The sequence below is a fragment of the Ambystoma mexicanum genome, chromosome 1q, assembly GCF_040938575.1.
Source record: "Ambystoma mexicanum isolate Mex_15411 chromosome 1q, UKY_AmexF1_1, whole genome shotgun sequence".
NCBI classification, from domain to species: Eukaryota; Metazoa; Chordata; class Amphibia; order Caudata; family Ambystomatidae; genus Ambystoma; species Ambystoma mexicanum.
The window spans coordinates 434,892,136-434,907,925 of record NC_090922.1 but is presented as its reverse complement, the minus strand read 5'-3'; the positions used below and the strand labels follow the sequence as shown (position 1 = coordinate 434,907,925).

At 44.5% G+C, this 15,790-nt stretch overlaps 1 protein-coding gene across 2 annotated transcripts in view; it reads left to right on the top strand.

Annotated features, from left to right (window-relative positions):
* The first annotated feature begins 516 nt into the window (after window positions 1-516).
* Window positions 517-15,790, top strand: part of LOC138528336 (F-box/LRR-repeat protein 8-like) — a 370,015-nt gene continuing 354,741 nt past the window's right edge. For both annotated transcript variants that reach the window (XM_069639876.1, XM_069639867.1), the window contains exon 1: window positions 517-798. The gene's annotated coding sequence lies outside the window, so the exon portion shown is untranslated. The remainder of the gene's footprint in view (window positions 799-15,790) is intronic.

Sequence of the window (15,790 nt, the reverse complement as noted above, 5' to 3'; positions counted from 1 at the left end):
TATACTACAAGTATCATCATGCAGTGGGACAGGACTGGCTCAGAGCGCCAATCATGATATGGGGCTGCCTGGAGCTTTTTGATAATATAACATTCAGGACATATTTCTCCAAAAGCAAAGAGGGCTAAAAGACTATTTTCTGCAAAAATTAAACTCGGTGTTATGTGCCTTTTTTTGCCAATTACAGCGAGTTGAGATCATACCACGGGTGAAAGGCGCTATATATGCCCAATACCATAACATTGTAAAATTGAAGTCACGTAGAAATGAAAGAGCATCTGAAGTATAAAAACACATTTTGCCTTTAAGCTCGTTATTAAACAAACGTGAATGAGCCTCCACTAAAAAATAAACTTCTCACTTTTCTGGGAAAACTCCCGCACCCTTAACCAACCCTGAAACGAACCACTGCAATGTCAATTCCTAAGCCGTCTGCTTTGCTTTCCTAGCCACTGTTCTACTTCCTCATTCAGAGACTGGTTTTTCCCCCACCCCTCCGTTGACGTGAGTGGATAATGCGCATCAGATGAACGCTCCGGCCAATGGCTGCCCTCCCTCTTAGGACGTAGATCACTTTATAGCCTCACAGAGACCGTGATGAGTATTTCTTGTCGTGTTTGTTTTTTAAGCTCGCGCAATTCTTCCCTTCCAGTTAAAAGGGAAAGACGCGAGGGACCCTCGCTGATGGTTGAAGGAAATCGAGTTTGCTGAAATTTACTTTTAACTTGTGTTCGGTGCTGCACCGTAGAGGTAACCCAGGAAACGGAGAAGGAACACATTGACAGATAGGAGGATAAGGTGAGTTGTTCTGGATATCGGATTATTTAAAGTTCTGTTAAACAAGGACCTTGGTTTATCGGTTTATTGTCAATGCAATAGACTTTTTTTTCAACATGGATATTTTTTTTTTTATTTTTTTTTTTTATTGACACAGTTGAAAAAATCAACTTTTCAAAAAAGGAAAAACGGAAAATAAGCAAAAAGTGTAAAACACAAGATTACCTACATATTCACATCTATAATAATATCACAATTTTGTTTTAACACATTTAAAATGACACTCTAAAAAGTATATATAGATACTCAGACATACTAAGACATGCTATTATAATAAGTAAAGATAAAAAGTATCGTATACTCAATTCAGGTCAGATTCACAGATATTTTCCTTCAGCTTTAAAGCCTTCATGTAATTTAAAATTGCTATTCTCACCGTAGTTAGCTGCGAGTTGTAAATTCTATCCCAAAACAGTTCAGTAGATAGATATGTATAAGTACAAAAGTGTTTCCTAAAGTGTTCAATTCTCATATTCAGTAACACAGGACACTCTGCGACTAGGTGATATATAGTTTCAGATACGTTAGGAGTTTTGCAAAATCTACAAACGTCCTCTTCCTTAGATATAAGGTTCCACTTAGCCAAAATATTTCTTGTATGCCAGCAATTCATTCTGAATCTTAAGAAGGAAAGTCTAGCTTTACAATTAGGGAACTTCAACAAGTAACTCTCAGTTGTTCTGATTTTTTTAACAATTATCCTATGGGTAAATGCATGTTTGGTCTTTTGGCACTGCTCATAAGTATTAATCCAATCCCATGTTATGATCTTCTGTTTCGCTCTGTCTGGGTTAGATATCAACATTTCCTTAGAGACCTCTGTTGTTAATAAAAATTGCTCCACTTGCAAACGCCATTTGGCCATTACTTTGTGCTCGCTTTTTTCCATATAAATAGACAGGACATGCAAAAGAGAGTTGTCTTTCGGAGTCATTAGACATTTACGATATAGACTACATAGTTTCCACATATACATGCAGTAAAGAGAAGATAATCCTAGTTCATATCTCAGCAGGCATATCTGTAAAGATTTAGGAATATTCATGATCTTTTTCCAAAATTTGCCTTCCATTTTTGACCATGCCAGTTCATTTCTCCACGATCTAGTTTCGGCACCGTAAAGAATTGTCGGTACTACTTTCTGGCAATAGAACAAAATGATGGGTTTCATGGAGAAAGAACAGTATTCATATTTAATAATGGAAGCCTGGGAGATTGAAGTATTAACTTTGTTTTTCAGTTCCTCCCAGTAGGGGAAATCAGCCTTATGTGTATTAACATTTAGCCCTAGATATTTATACTGCGTCACATTCTCTAATGGCGCCGCCATTAGTGACCACGAGAACCGCACTGCACTGGAGGTTCTATTGGGTACATTTTTCAAAGTTTTAGTTTTTGACACATTTATGACCAGATCATTTCGTTTAACATATTCTCCCAATTGTTCTAGTAGCTTCTGTAATCCACAGGATGTTTTGGAGAGTAAGACCAGGTCATCTGCATAAAACATCCAAGGGACAGCACATTTCCCTAGCCGCGGAGCATCTGACAAAATCTTTCTAAAATCCTGCACCACATCTGCTATAAAGAAATTAAACAAGGTCGAAGCCAATAGACATCCCTGTTTTAATCCCTTGTGCGTACTAATTGCTTTCGACAGAGAGCCATCCATATTCAAACGAATTTGTACTGAGGTTTGTGAATGAAATTGGATTATCCAATGAATTAAGTATTCTGGGCATGTATTCTTAGCTAGCTTGTTAAATAATAATTTTCTTGAGACAGAGTCGAAAGCAGTTTCAAAGTCAATGAAAGCCATAAAGACCGCTTGGTTAAGCTGAAGTTCGTGCTGTTTAATTGCATCTAACACTTTTAGATTTACAGAAGTGCCAAGACCAGCTATAAACCCCGTCTGGAACGGATCTCTTATTCTCTCCTGCTGTGACCATTTGTTAAAGTCCCTCAGAATCAAACGGGCAAAAAATTTTCCAGGTGCATCAAGGAGAGCAATTGGTCTGTAATTCTTGGGGTTGAGCCTGTCTCCTTTTTTATAGATGGGTACAATAATAGATTTTTGCCAGGAGGCAGGAATTCTTCTGCTGATAATTACCTGTTCAAAAATCGCACCCAAAATAACAGCCCACGCCTCTGGATTTCCCTTTAGCATAATATTGGAAAGACCATCAGGACCAGGGGCCCTAGATGTACTCAGTTTCTTAATAAACATTTCAATATCTATGGTGTCATATTCTAGGTCATATTTCCCAGTATGATCCATCTGATACATCCGGGCAGGGATATGCGTTTCGGCATACAGAGAGGTGTAATATTGAACCCAAACCTCTTCAGGGACTAGGTTGATTTGTCTTATGGATTGTGTGTCCCCATAGGAGGTTTTAATCAGTCCCCATATTAATGCAGAGTTCTTGGATGCTATGGAATGTAACATAGTATGAGCATCCTGCAAAATCATCTTTGCTTTCCGCTGTTTGATCCAGTTCCTATATCTGTTTTTACATTTGGATATCATAAGAACCTTATTAGAGGCATTTTGCTGAGTAATATAACGTATCTCTCTTCTAAGGGCTGTTTTCCTGGACCTTATTTCCTCATCATATGCATGCGTATGGGATTTCTGAGCATTGACATTACATTGAGCAGATTTTTTAAAATTCTGAAGTATGCTCACATAGTCCCCTTGTATATAGTGCAAGTCAGGGTTTGTAATATCTTTCGGATATGAAATCGCTTGCAGTAATTTGCTGAGATTCGATGCAGTCCACTTAAAGCGGTTGCCATTGGTAGAGACTCCTAAATTTGGCATATATTTCCTACCAGATTCTAGAATATTCTTGACTGGTAAGCACCAGGACAGATGGAGCAAGTTGTGATCACTTTTAGTTTGGTGCAGCACTTCAAAATAGGTAGCTATAGAAAAGAGTTCACAGTTGGTATATATATAATCGATGGTTGATGTAGCATTACCTTGTTGCCATGTGGCTTTTGGTGGAACATCACCCTCGACTGAGCCATTTATCATATTAAGACCTCTTTCTGTCATCAGTGAACTCCATTTTTCTTTAGTTTCTCGTAATTTTCCCCCTTTCAAGCACACACAATCCATATTCAGGTCACCTGCAACAATTATGAATTTCACCAGAGGATCTCTGTCAATCATATTCAGGCAGTTATTTAAGTCCCTAAAAAAACGGTTGTCAGAGATCTCTAAATGGTTCCAATACAAGTTAATACAGGCAATAATATGGTCTTTGTTGGAGATTCGGACCATCTGGGTGTAGCTATTAGGTGCGGCCCATGCTTCGATCTTCCACCCATGATCTAATCTTACGGCTGCGAGAAGGCCCGCCTTGGGACGACCTCTCGGAAGTTTAATTGCAGGTTCCAAAATCACCTGATGGTTCTCCCAAGCCGGAGAAGAAGTTAACCAAACCTCTTGAAGCATTACAATGTCATACATACCAAAAATAGATGTTGAAGATGAACTGAGATGTGCATGACCTCTTGTATTCCAAGAGGCCAATTGGACATTCATTCTAGCCCCATTACAAGGCAGCTAGCATTCATTCAGCCTTTCATTCAAAGCAGCAGTCATTACCATTCGTGATTGGTTTCCACCTGTTGTAAAACATTTTATCATTAAAGGGTCGGCTGATTTGCTACTACATCGTATGGATCCATTTATACCGTTAGTTGAACTTGAGGGGAATATATTGGCTACATTTACGGGAATAGTATTGGTCACTACCGATGTAGCCGAAGGATTGTGCAATGCGAACCCTAAATGGAAGATATCATCCCTTGCCTGCCAGATCGTGTGTTTGACTATGTCTGAGGTCATCCATATTTTCACAATTGCACTATCTTGATCATCTATGAATTCTATCTGAGCCATATCCTCAGATTTAATTCCTTGTAAAATTGGGATAGTGCGCAAAATGTTGAGCACAGATGACCGATTTAAGTCATACATGCCATACTCCCCACCTCTACATTGTAAGATTAAGCTTACATGAGTTTGATCATTGCATTTATCATGTCTGGTCCTCGGCATCATTTTTATGGTCTTTTGGTTCTGTGCCGGCATCACGTTCTCATGTGATGTTTTTTTGGACTGGAGAGAAGTTGAACCTTGCTCTAACAGATTCTGCCTATCCGTCTGATTAAGACCAGTTTCAAAGGATTTATTCATTGTGGCCCTTGGAAGGTCAGAGGGGCGGGAGAAAAATACTCCCATCGACTTCATGATCTCCTCGCGTCTCTCATCTAAGGTTAGAAATGAGTATTTCGGTACCTGGTTGTCAGGAAAACTCATCTGCTCTTTCATCAAAGGTGGCTGCCCTATATTGATAGGATTTGAAGAATCCTCTCTCAGATCCTGTTTAGTGATTTCGGACACTAGATTATCAAGAGGCTCATGTATTGGAACAGTATTATTAGAATTACAAAATCTTGCCACTGTTAGCTTAATGGGGTGTTGGGTAACTTTGTTCCTCTTAATGGCAGTATACTTCCGAACAATAGCTGCACTTTTCTCTTGACAACTTTTATCAGGTAAAGAGATATTCTTAATAAACTGTTGAGAGTTATTATTCTTTTGCGTCTTTGAAATCTGTTGATTCTTGTTTTTTTTTAGAACAGATTGGGGATTATTTATATGTTTTTTCCCTTTTTTAGTAACACTGAATATATTGTAGGTCTCTGTGCCTATAGCGGGACAGAAAGTAGGTTTATCAGTTTGAACACCTGACATCTTCCCTGATAATTTTATTTCCTCATCTTTCCCCACTCTGAGGTCAATTGTCTCAATTACACTCATGTCCTGGCCCACACAGTTGGAGCTTGCTTTCTTAATTCTCTTTTCACTCAAGTTGCTCATACTATCTTCTTGGAGCAAAAGCACTGGTTCGGTCATTCTTAGTACTTCTTCCGCTACACTTACTGACGTGCTAACAGATCTAGAAATAATGTTTGTATTTTCATTAATAGGACAGGCAACAGGCAAGCTGACCGCATTTTTGCTTTCTAGCAGCTCTTTTAGTAGAAAGTTTTGATCTAACAGTCTCGCATCTAGGGTTTCATATAGCTTAGCCAAGGTGAACAGAGCTGTATTCATTGCTTGCAAAGCGATTTCGCTGGATGAGGAAAGGGGGGTTTTTGAAAATTTGGAGATACTGCCTTAGAGGCGATAGCACGCCGAGGGGAGTGTTGCGTAAAGGAAATTGATAAAATAGAGGATTCTTGGGAACATTCTGGAAACATCACGGGGGATTGAGATAAATGATCAACATCATCTTCAACACATGGTTGAATTATGGCGTCAATAGTGGATGAATCAACTGTCGCTATAAGCGCATCATCAGACTCTACCATTACTTCTGGTGGATAGCTGTCTGGGGATTTGACATCCATAGGAAGGGTGTCGATAGGATGTACAAGAATGTCCGCTGAGGTCTTTTTGTTGGCTGACAACGCAAAAATCCCCAGCAGATTCTCTTCTGAAAAAGCAGCCAAAAGGGAGTCAGAGGGAGTACAAAGATCTACAGCTCCAGCATTTGCATTACTTTTTTCATCACTTGTGTGACCTTCAGGTCCACTCTTGTTACTGATTTCACATTCGGATCCCTTTTCATTCATTCTTTCATCACTTGCTAAAGCTTCAGATATGCCCTTGTTGCTATTTTCACAATTAGATCCCTTTTCATTCATTCTTTCATTACTTGCTAAAGCTTCAGATACACCCTTGTTGCTATTTTCACAATCAGTACCCTCTCTACATATGGCCGGGGAGGAGATAGGTATACTCAAATTTACCCCAGCAACCTTCTCACTTAGCTTTTCGCTGCAGGCATGGACTTCAGAGCTATCCGCACAAAATTTTCTGATATCGCTGGTGTGGGATAAGGAGCGACCTCGCACAATTATGCGCGGATAGGAGCCATTCACAATACGTTTTGGGGTAGTTTGAAAATCATAAGGTTTGTCCACAAGGGACACAATTTTAGGCATGTTAGATTTTAGCGTGTACACTTTAGCCATTGACTTAGTCTAGGGTCGATCAGTTAGTACTTCGAAACAAGCACCACAGTATGCGCCCCACACACACGGCTCTGTTCAAAGTGGCCAATTCCTGAAATACAAACAGGGCAGGCTACGATGCTCACCGCCCACAGACAACAGCCAACAGTACTTCCTCGTACTTCACGAGTGCGCGCGCGGATGCGCAGGGCACTCGCTATTTGTAAGTACAAAGGGGTGGAGTTAGGGGAGGATCCTGAGAGTTTAGGCAAATCCCACGGGAGCTGTAAGGGGAGAAAGGCACAAAAGGGGAGATAATCAGGATATAGCTAATTCAACACCACCCCCCTGCCCTAAGTTATTAAAGTTACTTTGAAGTCCAGGTCAGGCAACTTCCGTGTTGCAGCAAAAGACTTCCTCCTGCCAAAAAGGGTTCTGATTTTCAAGTGTAGAAACTTGCCACGAAGCACACAGCAGACAGGGAATGGTGTGGAGACAGCCAACAGTACTTCCTCGTACTGGGGAGCTAAAAGTATCTCCTGATAACTCTTCGTTTCTAGCTAACCAGGCTCTCTCGAACTAGGAGCAGGAGCTAAATAGCTCCCAGCAATTTTGAACCTGCCATTATTATGGCTTCGAAGCGGTCTGGTGGATGAAGGACCTTGGGAGACGTAGTCTGTTCAAATCTTGATTTTCAATCATCAGGTCCCAGGTGCAGTGTATGCGAACATGGATATTTTATTTATTGTCAAGGAAAAGAAACAACAGTTAGACAATTAACATCAGTATTGGCAAGAGCATGGATTATAGCACAGTTCATATCAGTATTAGCAAAAGCATAAATTATCGCATAGTTCATTCTTTGCGGCGTCTGGCAGTGGAACCGGGGGACCAGCGGTGGAGAACTCTGCCTGGAAATAGAGCTTCAGCTTGTGGTTCAATCCAGCCAACGGGTGGTTGTTTTTTTGTTTTGTTGCATGAGTACTGGAAAGCGTTCTGCGTAGGACATGAATGGAGCCCATTTATTTTAAAATGTCTTTATTGGCATTTGTTATAGGTATAACAGTAGTATGACAATAGTTGCCACCTGTGGCATGATGTGAGCATGTCAATATGAAATCAGCCGTTAATATTTAATCGTATAAAACTTCAACATACAACGTTTATAACATACTTGCCAACGTTGTGTGGCCAAAAAGATGTAGGATTTTTCAAGTTTCAAAACTAATGATTTGCATAACAATTACATCACAGGAAAATACAAAACATACATTGTTGTCACCACTGGAGCGTTCTAAAATACACATCACATGAAACAGCACAACATGAAAAGATGTTCAAATGTTTAAAATGTATAATTCTGAATGGTAAGTTAACACCAAATTCAGTTACCTAACTTCACAGAAGGTAATCACACAGAGTTCGTAGGCAATGTTTGCCACTGCTCTGTAACAGCAGCCCGGGCAATACATATTTATTCCTGCAGTGCAAGATGAACACTGAATGACATGGAGACTGATACCCCCTCAGTCTTATAGGCAGATGCTGTCTGATGGTGGTATGCTCTGCCACTTGCCTTCACTGGTGGTTCACCTAAGGCCTGTCCTGGCAGAGTGCACGGCAGAGTCATGTCGCTGTCAGGTCACTGGATTGGTCTGAGCCCATCACTCAAAGTAATCACCCGCCCACCGCACAGACAAACTATCTAATGTGTTGCATGCTTTGTCCTGGGCCAGTCTTAAGCAGACTGCCTTGGAATCACATAAATGACCTGCCACTGTAAAAAACAGTAGGCTACGCCACCCACATCTGTAGGCAGTAGGACTGCTTTAAAAGCAGTAGCCTAAATAATCCCTGTATTTTAGCTGCCATCCAGGAAATACATTTTCAGATACACATATGATGTTAAAGAGTTAACTGAAACAAAAACTCGCTATCGAAATAGGTTTACATACTCTAAAAAACAAGATAACGCTATCGAACTAAGCAGGGAGCAAGATAAGTGAATCGTCAGGTGTAAATGATGTGTCAGATAAAGTACAATTTCTGTAGCAACAACTTTTATCTACCCACTCAGTATCTTAACATGCACTTCCCAGACCATTTAAAGGAGCTTGGTGTACAAATATATAACCACTTCTGACTGATCAATACGTTGGGGTCTGTCACAAAAACCTATAGGCAAGGCAGGAATACTTAAAAAGCACGTAGCCTATTGCCTATATGTGTAGGGTTTACATAGAAAAAACGTAAACAAACATACAAATCAGATGCCGGAAAAAAAAGAGCGTGCTTTATATCTTAAAACAAGATGCACGGACGCACCCTCTCCATACATGTCAACATTATCCAATCCGTTTGGCAGATGCTAGTCCATTCCTTTTTATAATTTTGCATTCTGACTTTGTAGTGCTATAGTTACCCATTATCAATCCAGGACTACAAGTCCCAGAATGCAAAGTTATAACTAGGATTGGACTATCATCTCCAGAATGGAATTACTGAAGTTTGGCATGCATGCTTTCAGAAATAGAATAACTATCGTAATGTTAGTATTAAGAAGCAAAAAGCCTCTTGTCAGAATCACCCTAAAAGATGTGCCCCACACCTCCTACTTCACTAACAAAACTACCTACGCAATGATCGGATGCAATGCGAACACAGGCCAGAGAACAAACTGAGATTTTGGATCTCCATACGTGCACAGCGCGAGAAACCGCACACACAAAGCTCATTGTAAGGATGTGGTTTCGCTAGCACTCACATGCTTGTTCTCGCAATGCTGCAGCTGTGTAGATGATTTTGATTGAAGTCAGAGCGCACGCCTCTGTCATCAATCAAAATCTGAGATGGGCCGTCACGCCCTTTGGATGCTGCAGTGCTCTGGGCTTCAGGCAGACAGGCCTGAAAGTCCGTAGTGCTGCCCGGAAAGTCGGTAGGCGGTACGACTGCTTAAAAGGCGGTATCCTACCGCCTAAATCGGTAGGGTTGGCAAGTATGTTATAACATACGTTTAACATTAACATTAATTGTCTCCTTGTGGTTAATGAGAAGTTCCGCATGGGCGAGTTATTGGGGGGTGGGAAGGAGTACAAGAATGAGGGATCCATTCTATTTCTGGCAATTGTCTGTTTAGGTGACTTCGTGGCGGTCAGATCAGGTGACATAGGGGCGAGCTGTTCATGGGGGCTTTTCGTCATTGGAGGGGTGAACAGTGCCCGTGTCAAAGCTTTCCAATCGTCCAGTGCCTGGCTTGCATCTTCTGGGGATTTAGCAACACTGTCTTCCTAGGCTGAAGTTTCCGCCCGACCCATCGTTCCAGTTCACTATGCCATGCTTGGAGTCGTGGGCCACCCGGCCGCTTCCATGCCATTGCGATGTCCTCTTGGTCAGGATACATGCCATGTCCATGAGCTTTACGGTGTGTTTAATTTTTGCTAATCTGGGGTAAGTCCCCAGGAGGCACTCGCTGGGGGTCCATTCATACCTGGTCATGCCTGCCCTTCTACAGGTTTGCTCTACCTCGGCCCAGAGCTGCTGGGTCTTGGTGCATTCCCAGAACATGTGCCATAAGTCCGCTTTGTCTCTGTTGCACCACGGGCAGTTGTGATGGGGTTGCTTGCTGAACTTCTCTATTCTATTCGGTGTTAGATAGGAGCGGTACAGTACGTTTAGTTGAATTAATCTGAATCTGGAGTTCCTGGATACCTCCATGGGGAACGCCAGAGCTCTCTCCCATTCTCCGTCGGTCGTTTCACGCCCTAGGTCCCTGTCCCGTTTCAGTTCAGACGGGGATTAGGCCTGTCTATTAGGTGGATGTATATTTGAGACACCGGTCTCCAGCCCCCTCCCAAATTATACAGTAGTGTTATGAAGGAGTTGGACTTGGGCTCTTCGGGCCATGCATCCCACTTGTCTCGTGCTAGCTTTCAAATCTTTTGATACCACAGTAACTGACCGGTGGGTATATCGTCCTCTGATTGCAATGAGGGGACGTCGCGGAAGGAGCTCTCGTTTTATAAGTCTCCCCACGTGTACACTCCCTTCCTCTCCCAGTATCTTGTGGTTGCCAGATCAACGCTGTTCTGACACAGATCCGAGAGGAGCGGGATGTCCGGAGTGTATGCATGTTTCAGGTGGAGAAGTGACTTTGTTCTATTCCACACCTGTCTTCCCAGAGTGGGCAGTAAGGGTGTTTCATCAGGGAGGTGTTTGGGTGCCCATATGAGTTCCTTCAGCTGTATTGGAGCGATTGGTTGCTGTAGAAGCGCTGTTTCCGAATTGACATCATCAGCCAACCATTTGGCCACAAAGCTGAGCTGGGCTGCCAGATAATATTTCTCCAGGTCAGGAAGTATCTATGTGGGAGAGTTAATATGGTTAGCGCCATCTTGTGTCTGCCTTTGCCCCATAAGAAGTCCTTGAGTATCGTCTCAAGTAAGCGAAAGAAGGGGGCTTTGATGTAGTAGTACACATTTTGGAATCCGTAGAGGAACCTGGGAAGAACAATCATTTTAATGATGGACGCTCTTCCCATCATGGACAGGGGGAGTCGTGACCAGAACCCTATCGATTTGCGTAGGGGGGGCAACGCCGCCACAGTGTTATTTTCGTGCATGCGCTCAGGAGTGTGTAGAATGTTGACTCCGAGATAACGAAATGAATTTGGTTGCCATTGCACACCCAGTGAAGGTAGGTGATCAATGTGTTTGTCTTTGAGGTCAGCCAGTGGAAAGTGGCAGGATTTGTCTGCTGAATCGTATTCCTGTTACTTTGGCAAAATTGTCGAGGACCTCCAACATAGTCGGGATGTTCTGGTGCGGATCCCTCACGTAGAGGAGGACATCATCTGCGTACAGGGAGATTATGTTATCTACCCCGTGCGATCGTACACCTGCATCGAAGAATTGCTTTCTGAAGTATATGGCAATGGGTTTGAGCCCAAGTATGTAAAGCATGGGGGGAAAGCGGGCAACCCTGCCTAGTGCCCCTCTTTATGTGCCACGCCGCGGAGACAAGCCGTCCAGTTCTTACTCGTGCCTTTGGTTTGGTGTAGAGTACTTTGACCCATCTGATAAATTTCTCCCCAAAGCCGAATTCACGGAGGACAGCTATTAGCCATTCCCAAAAGATGGAAGTGAATGCATTGATGGCATCCAAGGATAACAGGGCGTAGGATCCTCCGTTTCAATCGGCCTGGGACATGACGTGTTGGAGTCTGCGAAGATTGGCGGTGGTGTTGCGGCCTGGCATAAAGCCGTTCTGATCTGGGTGCACTATTTCTCCTATTACCCTAGAGAGCCGCTTGGCAAGGATCGTGGTCAATATTTTGACGTCGTAGTTGAGCATTGCAAGCAGGCAGTAGGAGTCGCAATCTTCTGCAGATTTGTTGGGTTTAATCATCAGAATCACCAATGTTTCATGCATGCTTTCCGGCAAGGCCCCAATTCGTATTCCTCATGCAGCAGTAGGGTTAGATTTGGCTCGTAAGTCAGGTAAAATTCAGAGGGTAGCCCATCACTACCCGGGGCCTTGCACGTGGCCAGGGACTTAATTACTTCTGATATATCTTCCGTGGTGATGGCTGCATCTAGTGCTTCGCTATGTGTGGGCGACAGCCTAGGTAGCTCTATCTCCTCTAGTGTGTCCGAAATCTCGTCTAGGGGTACTTGGGCTTCGTGAGAATACTGTTGGGCGTAAAATTGCTTGAAAGTGTCATTGATGCCCTATTGGGTTTGATGCAGCGTGCCATCCGTGCTTCACAGGGCTGTGGTTAGGTGCTTGGGGTGTTCCTTTTTGCATAACCAGGCTAGTAGTCTGCTGGGCTTATCTGCTTCGGTGTGCGCTCTATTGGTTCTGGTGGTATAGTCGAACTTGGCTAGTCTGTCGCAAGCTTTTTTGCATTCAGTTCTGTTTTGCTTGAGTTTGTCCTCCTCTTGCTGGGTGCCCTGGGTGTCGGATTCCAGCTGTTCAATCTCGTTTTCCCACTGCTCCAGCTCAGTTCGTAAATGTTTCCTGATGCCTCCCGCCTTTGCTATGATTTCTCCTCGTATAACTACCTTTAGGGCATCCCATAACGTGATTAGGCGGTCCACACTGCCCATGTTCTCTGCTATATAGTTCTCTAGGGAATACCTGAGGTCCTCCCTGAATGTTGGGTTCTTTAATGCTTCTGTGGGCATTCTCCATGTGGGTATTGGGGATCTGGGGGCTATGATGCTCCATTCCAACGTTAATGGTGAGTGGTCAGAGATGGTCCGACCTAGGTATTGTGCCATGTCGATCTGGGGGAGGTTTTCTCTACTAGTGAAAACGTAGTCGATCCTAGTGTGGAGATGAGTAAAAGGAGTAGCCCCGGTCGTCTGGATGTAGCTCTCGCCAGACGTCCACCAGGTCTAGGCGGTCCAGCATGGTGTTCAGCGCCATAGTGGATCCTGGCGTTCCACCGGGGAGAGGTGTGGACCTGTCGAGTTCTGGGTTGCTGACGCAATTGAAATCACCCCCCAGATGAAAAATCTGTGCCTGTATTAAGTGACCTTGGCGCACATCAGGTTTAAGTGGGCTGGTATGTTGTTGTTGGGGAGGTATGAGTTCACCATGCATATTTCAGTTTGCTCAATATGGCCCCACAATATCACATACCTTCCATCTGGATCTGACTCGGTCCTGGTTAGTTGGAAGGGGATTTGAGGGCTGATCCATGTAAACACCCCTCTGGCGTATTTGGAGTATGTAGCGCCGAATCCCTGTCCACCCCAGTGCGTTTGTAGCGTTGCTGCTGATTCCTTTGTTGGATGGGTTTCCTGCAAGAGGGCTAGTCCGATCTTCTTCCTATGCAGGTAGGATTTGATCCTGTTTCGGCGAAGGTAGGTGCCCAGTCCCCTCACATTCCAGGTTAAGACCTTAATGCGTGTGGCCATGATAGCTCGGGGAAGGATGCAAGTGTTCGTTCCTTGTTGCCCCTCTTCTCTTGCTTGGCTATCTGGGAGCTTGGGCGCCTCCCCTCCGGGTTACCCGACCCCGATTTCTCCTCCTCCTCCACCCATGTACTCGCTGAAGGCACAACTGTGGATCGTTTTAACGATTTCAACTTCCACTCTGGTGAGTGGTTTAACAGAGTAAAGCAACTGTGAAACAGGACTGAACAACAAAGAACTGCCTCTAGCAGTTGCTTGTAACAGGCAACGCTCAGAGGTTCCTGCGTCGTCTGGACCATTACAGGTCATTAGGCGCGGGCGTTGTGCCGGCATCTGGCCTGCACAGGTTCTGGGGGGGTGGGTTGTAGTGAGCTGCATGTGTGGACCCCGGAGCCCCGTCCGGAATAGTTAACAGCAGTGTCACAGCTCGTTGCTTATGTGTTAACTCGTGTGCTCTTCTGCCTTTGCAGCTAAGATTGTTGTGGCTGCAGTCAGACGTGGTTGACTTGTGTCATACCCTCATGCGTTATCGTGCGTGGGTTTGGGTGCAGTTTACTTCTTGTTCATCTAGTACCTTCTCGCAGTATGGGTTGGTCTTCTCTGGCTAAATTGTTATGTTCAAGCCACATATTCGTTGCCGCTGGGGTCTCCAGAAATATCGCCTTCACATTGTAGATAACCTTCAGGCGTGAAGGGTATAGGAGCACATATTTGAGGTTGAGTTTTCGCAAACTTGCCTTTACTGGCACAAAAGAGTTCCTCGCGCGTTGCACTGTAGGAGTGTAGTCCGGATAGATCACTATCTTGGAGTTGTTTCGTGTGATCTCCCCTCCCTCCCTTGAGTACTTCAGTATCGTTTCTCTGTCGCAAATGTTTAATATTTTCGCAATTATTGGGCAGGGGTGTGATCCTGGCGGGGGCCATTTTTGTAGAGATCTGTGGGCCCGTTCCACGGAGAACCCTTGGGTAAGTTTCCCAGCCCCGATTTCCTGTAGGAATAAGGTCTCCATAAAGTCAGTCGGATCCGATCCCTCCATATATTCTGGTATTCCAAGTATACGTATATTGCTGCGGCGGGCGAGGCCCTCCGCCTCTTCAGATCTTGCTTCTAGTTGGGCCACCTTCATCTCGAGCTTTTGGACTTTTGCTTGTAGGGCAGAGGTGGTCTTGATGTTGCTCTGTAGGGTGTCTTCTGCAGTGGTTACCCTCTCTGTCAGGTTACGGGCATCTTGTCGCATCAGCTGCATGTCTGTCTTGACCTCCTCAATTTTGGTATCCATGAATGACTTGATCGATGCTATGGCTTAAAGTACCTGTGTATCCTTGGGTTCTTCATCAGAAGCGGTTGGTTCTTCCTCTGTGGCGGCTTCGTGCTGTGATTGTTGTTTAGGCCTTGCCGCTCCATTATGGTCGATTTAGGCTTGTTTCTGGAGGGGACATCTTCAATGTGTCTCCACGGGTAGTCGTCCCGGGTGAGGAGCTGCTGCTATTTTGGTGGTTGTATGATGGTTGTGCAGGGCCCAGACATGGCTTTCTCCAGTCTTGAGCGGATTCTGGCGCTCAGCTGTGTTATGACGTGCCCGGCTGTAATTGTCAGTTCTCCTGCGGGCTGGCGGCGACCCTCGAGTGCTCTCCCTCTGTCTCAATACAGGCAGTGGGCCTCTGTGCGGGCAGAGTGCCCCCCCTTGGCAAATCTATTCTGGGCCCCCAGTAGTCCGCCGCTTCCTCAGGTCTGTGCTAGATTGTCCGCCGCAAACTTATCTCTAGCCGTTGGCGGTATGGGTTACTGCGCGGGCCGGGGCTTCTGTTGGTTGCCCCACCTGCGTTCGATATGGACGGGACCATTGTGTGCTATCTGCCTGGAGCACTGCAGGCAGTCTAGGCGAGAGCAACAGGGTTTGGCGTCATCTGTTCTCGGCATCCGCTGGGGGCGTTCCACTTCTGTTGCGCCCTTCCCCCTCTGCGCTTCAAGCTGCCGCTCCGGTCGCCATCTTGTTTGC